Raw genomic sequence first — 13,847 nt, 5'->3', positions numbered from 1 at the left:
AACAGGGTTATTTTTGTTTTGCTTTGCTTTGTTTTGTTTTGTTTTTTAACACACTAGATGAGTACCGCCTTAATGTTGTTTGGGCCCTGATGTCAAACAGAAGTTTTAGGATAGTAGTCCTTTCTGCTGAGTGTGTGTGAGTGTGTGTATATCTGTGTCCGTCTCTACCGGATTTACCCAGTGGGAACTGAGCATGCCATGTTGACTCAGAATTGCCCAACTCTTGCTCCCACAGGTGAGGAATATGATATGTCTTCTGGACTGGAGACTACTAAAATGCCTGCTAAAAACATATGCAAATTAAATAGAGAAAAATAATTTAGGCTGAAGCTGGTGTGTTCTTCCCCAACTCCTTCCAGGCTCACTCTTACCTGAAACAGTGAAAATATCATACAAATTCTTGTTTTTCTTTATTTTTTCATCAGGTTCAAAGTATAAATTCTTAAGTACTGATTAGAGAGTTATCAGTCTTGAATTATGCTACAATGTAAATCATTTCTAGATACTATGCCTTAAAATTCCAGTAGAAATTATAAGATGTTACCTACAATTCAACATCTGATATCATTTTGGGGTTTTAGCACTTTTATTTAGATATAATTACATATTAAAAATTCACCATTTTATAAAAAAATTAGCCGAGCATGGGGGTGCATGCCTGCTACTCGGTAGGCTGAGGCAGGAAAATCGCTTGAACCTGGGAAGCAGAGGTTGCAGTGAGCCGAGATCGCACCACTGCACTCCAGCCTGGGCAAAAGAGCGAGACTCCATCTCAAACAAAAAAAAAAAAAAAAGAAAAGAAAAGAAAAAAGAAAAATCACCATTTTAAAGTGTGCAATTCAGGGCCGGGTGTGGTGGCTCATGCCTGTAATCCCAGCACTCTGGGAGGCTGAGGTGGGCGAATCACTTGAGGTCAGGATTCTAGACCAGCCTGACCAATATGGTGAAACCCTGTCTTTACCAAAAAATACAAAAATTAGCCAGGCATGGTGGTACACGCCTCTAGTCCCAGCTCCTGGGGAGGCTGAGGCAGGAGAATCGCTTGAACCTGGGAGGCAGAGGCTGCAGTGAACCGAGATCACTCCTCTGCACTCCAGTCTGGGTGACAGAGTGAGACTCCATCTCAAAAATAAATAAATAAATAAATATGAAAAATAAAATAAAATACACGAAGCAAAAACTAATAGACCTGAAAATAGGAATAGATGAATCCACTGTTATAGTTGAAAATTTCAAAAGCCCTCTATCAGTAATAGACAGATCCAGCAGGGAAAAAATCAATAAGGACATGGTTGAACTCAGCAGCACCATCAATCAGCTGGATCTAATTGGCATTGTAGAATACTTCACCCAACAACAGTAGAATATGCATTCTACTCAAGCTCATATGGAATATTTATGAATATAGACCACATTCTGAGTTATAAAACATACTATAACAAGTTTAAAAGAATAGAAAACATACAGAGTATGCTGTCAGTCTTCAGCGGAATTAAACTAGAAATTAATACAGAAAGATAGCTGAAAAACCCCAATATACTTGGCAATTAAACAACATATTTCTAAGTAACACACAAGTCAAAGAAGTCTCAAAAGAAATTTTAAGATATTTGAATTAAATTAATATGAAAATACAACTTACTGAAATTTGCAGTATGCAGTAAAAGCAATGCCTAGAAGGAAATTTATAGCATTGAACATATATATTAGAATACAGAAAAGATCTAAAGTCAATAATCTATGCTTTCACCTTAGAAAAATAAGAGCAAATTAGATCCAAAAGAAAGTGAGCAAAAGAAAAGAAACAATAAAAATTACAGCAGAAATTAATGAAATTGGAAATAGAAAATTGATGGAGAATTTTCAGCAATGAAACCAAAATCAAATACAACATTGCATAAAAATAATCACATGCTCTGACCAGACGAGATTTATTCAAGATGTGCAAGACTGGTTCAACATTCGAAAATCGATTAATGTAATTCATCACATCAGCAAGCCAAAGAAGAAAAATCATATAATCCTATCAATAGATGCAGAAAAAAGCATATGACAAAAATCTAACACCCACTAATAATAAAAACTCATAAAACTATTACCTTAGGGGAATTCCACAATTTGATAAAGAACATCTACCCAAAAACCTATAACATCACACTTAATGATGAGAGACTAGCTGCTTTTCCTCTAATATCAAGGCAAAGATCAAGGAACAAGGCAAAGATGCCCCCTCTCATTTCTCTTATTCAATGCCTTACTGTCCTAGCCAATGCAATAAGACAAAACAGGAAATACAGATAAACAAATTGGAAAGGAAGAAATAAAGCTGTCATTTTTCACAGATTATGTGATTATCTATATAGTTAATTCCAAAGAATCAACAACAACAACAACAAACTCTTGGAGCTATTACGTGATAATAACAATGTTCCAGGATACAATGTTAATACATAAAAGTCAATTGCTTTCTTATATACCAGCAATAAATGATTGAAATTTGAAACTGAAAACATAATATTATTCATATTAGCAGCAAAAAATCAAATACTTAGGTATAAATTTATCAAAATGTGTAAATTTTAAAAAATTTGAATAAATATGGCCAGGCATGATGGCTCATACCTGTAATCCCAGCACTTTGGGAGGCTGAGATGTCAGGAGGATTGCTTGAGTCCAGGAGTTCCATGCCAGCCCGGGCAACATATCGAGACCCCATCTCTACAAAAAAAAAAAAAAAAAAAAAATTAGCCAGGTGTGCTGTTACATGCCTGCAGTCCTCAGCTATTCAGGAGGCTAAGGCAGGAGAATTGCTTGAACGCAAGAGGTTGAGGATGCAGTGAGCCATGATCACACCACTGCCCTCCAGCCTGGGTGACAGAGAAAGACCCCATCTCAAAAAAAAAAAAAAAAAGAAACTAAGTTGATATTACCTCAAACTTGATTATTATAAAGTTAATATGATCATTGTAATAGCCACGGTAATGACTGGGAGAAAAACTAAAAAAATACAGAAAAATAAATGAGAAAAGCATCAAAATGATACACTAGAAGAAATAAATCACAAAAGAAATTAATAATAGTGGAACAAAAAAGTATAAGAAATATAAAACAAATAGCAAAATGGCAGAACTAAGTCTTTTCTTATCAGTAATTACTCTAAATATAAATGGATGAAATTCTTCGATTAAAAGGTGGAGATTGGAAGAATGAATAAAAATACATAATCCAACTATGTGCTGTCCACAAGAAACTTGCTTTAGATTCCAAGGCATAAATTAGTTGAAAGTGAAATGATGGGAAAAAATATTCTTTGCAAATAGTAACCAAAAAGAGGTGGGAAGGCTATACTACTGTGAGGCAAAATAGACTCAAAAATTGTTATAACAGATGAAGACAGACATTATGTATTTATAAAAGGGTCAAAACATCAAGAATATGTAAACAGTTGTCTTTCTGCACTACCCAGAAAGGGATCTATACAGTGTTGTTCTGGATTCGTGTCACAACTTAAACGGAAACTTTCACAACGTCTGGAGCCCTTGGTGTCCTGTAAATGAAGGAGGAGGTCCTCAAATTCCTTTCAGTAGGAACCTATGGTGGCAACAACCTTGACTCCAAATAGAGCAGTACGTCTACAAAAGGAAAAGTGATGGCATCGGCATCATACATCTAATCAGTATGCCATCACTTTTCCTTGAGAAGGACCTGGGAGAAGCTTCTGGTGGCAGTTCATGCCATTGTTGCCAGTGGAGACCCTGCTGATGTCAGTGTCATATCCTCTAGGAATACTGGCCAGCAGGCTATGCTGAAGTTTGCTGCTGCCAGTGTAGCCACTCCTATTTCTGGCCACTTCACTCCTGGAACCTTCACTAACCAGATACAAGCAGCCTTCCAGGAACCGTGTCTTCTGGTGGTTATCAATCCCAAGGCTGACCACCAGGCTCTGACGGAGGCATCTTACATAAATCTGCCCACAATTGCTCTGTATAACAGATTCTTCTCTGTGCTATGTGTACATTGACATGCAATGCAACAACAAGAGCTCTCACTTGGTGGGTCTGATATGGTGGAGGCTGACTCAGGAAGTTCTATGCATGCATGGCACCATCTTCTGTGAAATCCCACGGAAGGTCATGCTGATCTCTATTTCTACAGAGATCCTGAAATGATTGAAAAGGAAGAGCACAAGCTGCTGCTGAAAAAGCTGTGATCAAGGAGAAATTTCAGGGTAAATGGACTGCTTCCGTTCTGAGTTCAGTGCCACTCAACCTGAGGTTGCAGACCAGTTTGAAGGCATACAGGTGCCCTCTGTGCCTATTCAGAAATTCCCCACTGAAGACTGGCCCACAGCCTGCCACTGAAGACTGCTTTGCAACTCCCGCTGTTCAGGCCACTGAATGGGTAACAACAACCACTAGGTGGTCTTAAGCTGTTCTTTCACAGGCTCTTAAGCAAAATGAAAATAAAGTTGATGGAAAGTAAACATTAGTTTCTAAAAAGAAGAATATGTAACAATTATAAAATATATGCTCCTAACAACAGATCCCAAAAATACGTGAAGCAAAAACTGACTGAATTGAAGGGAGAAATAGACAGTTCTACTCTCTAATAATAGTTGGAGATTTTAATTCCCCATAATCAATAATTAATAGAACCACTAGAGAGAAGGTCAGTAAGGAAATAGAGGATTTAAACAACACCATAAACCAACTATACCTATCAGATATCCACAGAACCCTCCATCCAACAACAAATACACATTCTCCTCAAGTTAAATGGAGCATTCTCTAGGATAGACCATATATGTTAGACCAAAAGACAGGTCTCAATAAAATTTTTTTTTTTTTCTGAGATGATGTCCCGCTCTCTTGCCCAGGCTGGAGTGCAGTGGCATGATCTCAGCTCACTGCAACCTCCACCTCCCAGGTTCACGCCATTCTCCTGCCTCAGCCTCCCGAGTAGCTGGGACTACAGGTGCCCACCACCACGGCTGGCTAATTTTGTTTTTGTATTTTTAGTAGAGACAGGGTTTCACCGTGTTAGCCAGGATGGTCTTGACCTCCTGACCTCGTGATCTGCCTGCCTCAGCCTCCCAAACTGCTGGGATTACAGGTGTGAGCCACCACACCCAGCCTTCAATACATTTTTAAAATATTGAAATCATACAAAATGTCTTCTCCAACCATGATGGAATGAAAGTAGAATTCAATAACAAAAAGAAAACTGGAAAATTCACAAATATATAGAAATTAAGCAACATACTTTAATCAATGGGTCAAAGAAGAAATTACAGGTGGAATTAGATAATATGTTGAGATGGATTAAAACAAAAGCACAACATACCAAAACATACAGGATGCAGCAAAAACAGTGCTCAGTGTGAAATTTAAAGCTGAAAATGCCTACATTAAAAAAGAAGAATATAAAATCAATAACCTAACTTTATACCTCACAAAACTAGGAAGAGAAGACCAAGCTAAATGCAAAGCTAGGAAAAGGATGGAAATAATAAAGATTAGAACAAAAATAAATAAAACAGTGAATAGTGAAACAACAGAATTAATAAAATCAAAAGCATGTTCTGTGAAAGAACAACATAACTGACAATCTTTCAGCTAGACTGAGCAAGAAGAAAGTGAAAACTCTCAAATTACTAAAATCAGAAAAGAAAGTGGGGGTGTTACCACAGACTTCCAGAAGGATTATAAGAGAGTGCTATGAAAATTGTATATCAACAAATTAGATAACTTAGATAAAATAGACAAATTTTTTGAAACACACAAACTACCAAAAAAAAAAAAAAACTCAAGAAGAAATAGAAAATCAGAACAGATTTATAACAAGTAAAGAAATTTGGCCAGGTGCAGTGGCTCACGCCTGTAATCCCAGCACTTTGGGAGGCCAAGGCGGGTGGATTACGAGGTCAGGAGATCGAGACCATCCTGGCTAACACGGTGAAACCCCTTCTGTACTAAAAATATAAAAAATTAGCCTGGCATGGTGGCAAGCGCCTGTAGTCCCAGCTACTCGGGAGGCTGAGGCAGGAGAATGGCATGAACCTGGGAAGCACAGCTTGCAGTGAGCTGAGATCGTGCCACTGCACTCCAGCCTGGGTGCAACAGAGCGAGACTCTGTCTCAAAAAAAAAAAAATTTTTTTTAAATCAGTAATCAACAGCTTTCCAAGAAAAAAAAGCCCTGAACCAACAGCTTCCCAAGAAAAAAAAAGCCCTGAACCAAATGTCTTCACTGGAGAATTATACCAAACATTTTTTTAAAAGCTAAAATCAATGTTCAAACTCTTTAAAAAGTAAAGACAGAACACTTCTTAACTCATTCTATGAGGCCAACATTACCATGATACCAAAGACAGATAAAGCCATCACAAAGCAAATTATAGGCCAATATCCCTTATGAATATTGATGCAGAAATTCTTGACAAAAGACTAGCAAACCAAATCCAACATCATATTAAGAGAATTATATACCATGACCAAGTGGTATTTATCCCGAGGATAAAAGGGTCGTTCAATATACGAAATACCATCAACTGGTGAATGGGTAAACCAAATGTGATATAACCATGAATGGAATATTATTCAGCCACAAAGAAAGAATGGAGTAATTCTACATGCTACAACAAGGATGAACCTTGAAAACATTAGGGTCAGTGAAAAATGTTGCCACAAAAGGCCACATATTGTATTATTTGATTGATAGGAAAAGTCCAGACCCATCCACAGAGAAAGCAGATTAGTGTTTGCCAGAGGCTGTAGGGAGAGACTACTAACAGTTACGGGGTTTCTTTGGCGGGGGGCGGGCGGTGGAAATAGCCAGGAAATATATATTGGTGATGGTTGCACAACACTGTGAATATATTAAAAACCACTGAATTGCACACTTTATCTTTTTTATTTTTGAGACAGGATTTCACTCTGTCTCCCAGGCTGGAATGCAATGGCACAGTCTCAGCTCACTGTGACCTCTGCCTCCCAGGTTCAAGCGATTCTCCTGCTTCAGCCTCCCCAGTAGCTTCTTGCTATTAAGTTGTTTGAGTTCCTCATGTATTTTGGGTATTACTCCCTTACAGATGTGTGGTTTGCAAGTATTTTCTCCCAATCTGTGGGTTATCTCTTCCCTAGTCTTTTTGATGTGCTTTCTGGTATTATAGTTTAGTCTACACTCATTCAGCGCAATCCTTGCCCAGTCCTGGAATCAGCCATTTCTGCAAGGGAGTCAGATTTTTTTTTTAGGGGAAATGTTGCCAGAGTTAATAATCTGAGTACTAGAGTTGCTCATTACTACTGAGTTGGTCATTGTTCCTTGTCCTTTTCAGTGCATGGAGGCAGTAAATATGTATTATATTTTTAGGAGAATACACATTATCACCTTCCATCTTGGGCTGCTCCTCTGTCCCCTTATAGGTAATCATTTTTATCTTTTTGTGTTTGTTTGTTTTAGCCTTCCAGTTTTAAAAAATATCAGCAAGTGGCCGGGTGCGGTGGCTCACGCCTGTAATCCCAGCACTTTGGGAGGCTGAGGCGGGTGGATCACGAGGTCAGGAGATCGAGACCATTCTGGCTAATACGGTGAAACCCCGTCTCTACTAAAAATACAAAAAGTTAGCCGGGCGCGGTGGTGGGCGCCTGTAGTCCCAGCTACTCGGGAGGCTGAGGCAGGAGAATGGTGTGAATCTGGGAGGCGGAGCTTGCCGTGAGCAGAGATCGCGCCACTGCACTCTAGCCTGGGCGACAGCGCAAAACTCTGTCTCGACAAAAAAAAAAAAAAAAATATATATATATATATATAGTATATATATAGTATATATATAGTATATATAGTATATATATAGTATATACATAGTATATATATAGTATATATATATAGTATATATAGTATATATAGTATATATAGTATATATATAGTATATATATAGTATATATAGTATATATAGTATATATATAGTATATATATAGTATATATATAGTGTATATATAGTCTATATATAGTATATATAGTATATATATAGTATATATATACTATATATAGACTATATATAGACTATATATATAGTATATATACTATATAAATAGTATATATACTATATATATAGTGTATATACTATATATATAGTGTATATATATAGTGTATATATAGTGTATATATATAGTGTATATATAGTGTATATATATAGTATATATATAGTGTATATATAGTATATATATGTATATATATACTATATATAGTATATATATAGTATATATATAGTATATATATAGTATATATAGTATATATATAGTATATATATATATCAGCAAGTATAACATGTATATTGCTTTTCTCCCCCTTTCATAGGTAAAAGGTGGCATATTCTACATCCTCACTGTGCAGTATACATTTCTTCAGAGCTAGTAATCTGTGTCTGCACTGTCCAAAACAGTAGGCACTAGTTACCTGAGTGTTTTATTGAGGAATTAAAGATTGAGTGCATACAGTGCGTCTACTGTCATGGAGTAACTGAATCTCTAATTTAGTTTTAATTAAATTAAGATATCTCCTTGTGGCTAGTAGCTAACGTATTATTGCACAGCAGCAGTGCTACGTATTTTTCTGCACCTCACTTTATTAATTTAACGATATATCCTAGGCCAGGTGCGGTGGCTCAGGCCTGTAATTCTAGCAATTTGGGAGGCTGAGGCAGGTGGATTGCCTGAGCTCCGGAGTTCGAGACTAGCCTGGGTAACATGGCAAAACCCCGTCTCTAGAAAAAATACAAAAATTAGGCAGTTATAGTTGCATGCACCTTTAGTCGAAGCTACTTGGGGAGCTGACGCGGGAGCATTGGTTGAGCCTGGGAGGTCGAGGCTGCAGTGAGCCAAGATCGTGCCACTGCACTCCAGCCTGGGTGATAGAGTGAGACCCTGTGTCAACAACAACAACAACTTATCTATCTATCTATCTATCTATCTATCTATCTATCTATCTATCTATCTATCATCTCTCCTAGAATCCATTGCATAGCAGTACAGAGAAGAAGTCTTCATTGCTTTTTACAGCTGCATAGTACTCTAAGATATTGATGTACTGTAAGTTTTTTAACTAGCCACAACTCTTATTCATGGACATTTTGTTTCTACTCTTCTGCTATTATGAATTGTTCTGCAGGAATGGCTTTCTGTTTATGCTTTTATGTTTTGTATTTTATTTTATTTTACTGTATTGTTTCTTTGGGACAGATTCTTAGAAGAGAGATTGCTGGTTCCAAGAGCAAATACCTATATAATTTAACTAGATAGTATCAAATCCCCTGGTTAGGGGTTATATCATTTCATATTGCTGATGCAGGGAAGGTGAGCCCCAATTGGGACCTTGCCCAGGAGATTCTTGGCTTCCACCAGGAAAGAATTCAAGAGCAAGCCGGTGGTAAAAGAAAACAGTTTATTTGAGGAGGCAGTGTTACAGCTCCATGATTGCCCCAGCAGAGCAGGGCTACCTCATTACCTCATAGGCAGTGTGTCAATAGTAGCAGCTCAGAGGCAGTTTTGCAGTCCTATTTATACCCACCTTTAATTACATGCAAATTAAGGGGCATGTCATGTATAAATTTCTAGAAAAAGGGTGGTAACTTCTGGGCCTTTGGGTCGTTGCCATGGAAAGGGATAGTAACTTCTGGGTGTTGCCATGGCAATGGTAAACTGACATGGTACACTAGTGGGCATGTCTTCTGGAGAGCTGCTTCTGCCTCTTCCCCATTTTAACAGGTCCCCAATTTGGCCTGGTGTTCCAGCCCTGCCTCCGAGTCAAGTCCTACCTCCTACCTCATTACCACCAGCAGTGCTTGTGAATGCTATGTAATTGGTGAGAAGAGGCATTTCATCTTACTTTCTTTGCATCTCTTATCAAGAACTAGGTTGAGCAATTGAGCATTTTTGTGTATTTTTGGAGTCTTTAATTTGTATGGATATATATTAGTTGTACATATTTTGGGGTAAATGTAATATTTTGATACAAGCATATGATGTGTAATGATCAAATCTGGGTAGCTGGGATATTCACCACCTCAAATATTTATCATTTTGTTGAGCTGAGAACATTCCAAATCTGCTCTTCTAGTTATGTTGAAATGTACAATAAGTTTTGTTAACTGTAGTCACCCTACTGTGCTATCAAACATAAGATCTTACTCCTTTTATCAAACTGTATTTTTGTATACATTCACTAACCTCTTTTTATCTCCCTCTCCTCGTTACCCTATGTTTAAGGAACATTTCCAGTGAAATACTTGTTTGCATCTATTGCCCTTTTTCCTCTCAAGATGTTGTTTATTGCTTTTGCTTTTTCAATAGCTTTCTATATATTAGACGTATAACCCTTTTCTGTGATGTAAGTTGTATTTTTCCCAATTGGTAATTTTTTATTTTCCTTTTCTTATGGGTCTTGTTTTTGCCATGCATTTTTATATAAAATCAAATGTATCATTCTTTTCCCTTATTGCTTCTGGATATTAAGTCATATTTAGAAAAGTTTCCTCCACTACTATGGTACAGAGACATTTGTTGTGAGTTTACTTTTGTGGTCGAGAGAGGAGAGAACTATGGGTCATATGATATTGGTGTGCCAGATGTGAAAGGAACCCTGAGGGATAGTGGCCTTCATGTGAAAAACTTTTGTAAAGTAAGTCATGAAATCAAGCAAATTAGATGTTCATATGAAATTTCTAGCCCTATGTTTATCTTTGAGAACACTACCTCTACTCTTTTCTGTCTCATGTGGATCTGGGTTTGAGCCCATCTAACTGGTAGAGAAGATGTTACATGAAGCAGAAACTCCTCTTTACCTCAGATGGGGCCCTCAGAAAACTAAATGGGAGGGACCACCCTTCTAGGAATAAGGAAGATACAAAACCAGTTTAGAAATCTAGCACTCTGGGCCAGGTACAGTGCTCACACTTGTAATCCCATCACTTTGTGAGGCTGAAGTGGGAGAATCCCTTCAGCCCAGGAGTTTGAGACAAGTCTGGGCAACATAGTTAGGCCTCATCTCTACAAAAGTTTAAAAATCAGCTGCTGAAACTGGATCCCTTCCTTACACCTTATACAAAAATTAATTCAAGATGGATTAAAGACTTAAATGTTAGACCTAAAACCATAAAATCCCTAGAAGAAAACCTAGGCAATACCACTCAGGACATAGGCATGGGCAAGGACTTCGTGACTAAAACACCAAAAGCAATGGCAACAAAAGCCAAAATTGACAAATGGGATATAATTAAACTAAAGAGCTTCTGCACAGCAAAAGAAACCACCATCAGAGTGAACAGGCAACTTAGAGAATGGGAGAAAATTTTTGCAATCTACCCATTTGACAAAGGGCTAATATCCAGAATCTACAAAGCACTTAAACAAATTTACAAGAAAAAATCAAACAACCCCATCGAAAAGTGGGCAAAGGATATGAACAGACATTTCTCAAAAGAAGACATTTATGCAGCCAACAGACACATGAAAAAATGCTCATCATCACTGGCCATCAGAGAAATGCAAATCAAAACCACAACGAGATACCATTTCACACCAGTTAGAATGGTCATCATTAAAAAGTCAGGAAACAACAGGTGCTGGAGAGGATGTGGAGAAATAGGAACACTTTTACACTGTTGGTGGGAGTGTAAACTAGTGCAACCATTGTGGAAGACAGTGTGGCGATTCCTTAAGGATCTAGAATTAGAAATACCATTTGACCCAGTGATCCCATTACTGGGTATATAACCAAAGGATTAGAAATCATGCTACTATAAAGACACATATACATGTATGTTTATTGCGGCACTATTCACAATAACAAAGACTTGGAACCAACCCAAATGTCCAACAATGATAGACTGGATTAAGAAAATGTGGCACATATACACCATGGAAAACTGTGCAGCCATAAAAAAGGATGAGTTTATGCCCTTTGTAGGGACACATATGAAGCTGGAAACCATCATTCTGAGCAAACTTTTGCAAGGACAGAAAACCAAACACCGCATGTTCTCACTTATAGGTGGGAATTGAACAATGAGAACACTTGGACACATGGTGGGGAACATCACACACTGGGGTCTGTTGTGGGGTGGGGGGAGGGGGGAGGGATAGCATTAGGAGAAATACCTAATGTAAATGACGAGTAAATGGGTGCAGTGCACCAACATGGTACATGTATACATATGTAACAAACCTGCAAGTTGTGCACATGTACCCTAGAACTTAAAGTATAATTTAAAAAAATTATAAAAAAAATAAAAAAATAAAAATCAGCTGGGCATGGTGGTGCGTGCCTGTAGTCCCAGATACTCAGGAGGCTGAGGTGGGAGGATCGCTTCAGCCCAGAAGGTCAAGGCTGTAATGAGCCATGATTATGCCACTGCACTGTAGCCTGCATGACAGAGTAAGACCCTGTCAAAGAGAGAGAGAGAGAGAAAGGGAAGGAAGGAAGGAAGGGAAAGAAAAGAAAAGAAAAGAAAAGGAAAGGAAAGGAAGGAAAGGGAGGGGAGGGGAGGGGAGGGAAGGGAAGGGAAGGGAAGGGAAGGAAAGGAAAGGAAACGAAACGAAAGGGAAAAGAAAGAAAATCTACCACTCTGGCCTAACAAAAAAATCAAAAGAGAAAGTAAAACCTCTAGATCACGCCCATAAAGAGAACAAAGACTGAAGCCATAACAGTTGCCTCATCCTTTATTCTCTGTCTGTTCTGTGCTGGTAGGAGAAGTAGCCCATTAGCCCCATGCAAGAGGATGAAAGTGTGGGTTACAAGGTACCTCAGTTTCCCAAGAAAGTGACTTCTCTCCACTCAATTGCATCATTTCCTGTTTTGATGCTGGATTTCCAGGACTCAGAGTCAAGCTTAGACTAAACTTACTTGGAATGGAATCCGGTTGAGGTCATAGATCACAGGGTGGTGACTAATATCCATCTTGCTCCCCATGGATATTCCCAGGAAATCAAGAGAAGGAAAGTATGGGATGCAGATGTGGAATTTGACTAACCATGCCTGGCCATCCTACACATTAATAAATCAATGAAATGCAGGAATAAGCAGGATAGAAAGATACACATATTTTTTTTTCAGCTTTTAAATACACATGAATTTTTCAAAGAGAGTTGAGGTCATACTGTACTTATTGTTTTGTAATCTGCTTTGAGGAAATATTTTGTTTCTGTTTATTAAAATTATGCCTTTTCATTGGGGAAAAAACTTGCAGAAAATGAAGAAAGATTCCACTTGGTCTTCAGAATCAGTTTGAGACAAAGAAACACACATACACACATGCACATACACACATGCACATTCACACCACACACACACACATGCACATTCACACCACACACACACACACACACACAGAGAGGGAGAGAGAGAGAGAGAAACTGTCAAGTAAATTGCTTCAGTCTGCTTCCAAAGCAATAAATATATGAGCATTACATTTGTAATCATTTCACAATTATATTAGGCTTGCAACATTATCTTCAATAGTTTGCATATTTAAAACACTATAGAAATGCACACTTATAAAATAAAAGTACTCTCTATATCCCACTATGTGCACACACCGAATTATTATCAAAGAAATATTTTAATGTGCTATGTTTATGCAACAGTGTATGAACATATTTCTAAGTCAGTGTATCCTAAGCAAATTTATTTCTACACCATTATTTTTTGGATCAGCTTTACAAAACTTTATCTCAATATTTTGCCAGAGTGCCAACTAAAACTTTTTGTTGTTTAACATGTATCAAACAATATAGAAATGTATACTTATAAACTGAAATATTTTGTCTCTCTAGTCTGTCCCCACCTTCTGCCCATC

At 37.7% G+C, this 13,847-nt stretch overlaps 1 protein-coding gene and 1 pseudogene across 1 annotated transcript in view; both read left to right on the top strand.

Moving 5' to 3' along the window:
• The window catches only part of NXF3 (nuclear RNA export factor 3), a 144,887-nt gene that overhangs the window by 11,000 nt on the left and 120,040 nt on the right, over positions 1-13,847 (top strand). The gene's annotated exons all lie outside the window — the stretch shown is intronic.
• LOC134757907 (small ribosomal subunit protein uS2-like) lies at positions 3,512-4,361 on the top strand (annotated as a pseudogene).

Source organism: Gorilla gorilla, chromosome X, assembly GCF_029281585.2.
Source record: "Gorilla gorilla gorilla isolate KB3781 chromosome X, NHGRI_mGorGor1-v2.1_pri, whole genome shotgun sequence".
Lineage (NCBI taxonomy): Eukaryota > Metazoa > Chordata > Mammalia > Primates > Hominidae > Gorilla > Gorilla gorilla.
This window is presented reverse-complemented; position numbering and strand designations above follow the sequence as displayed.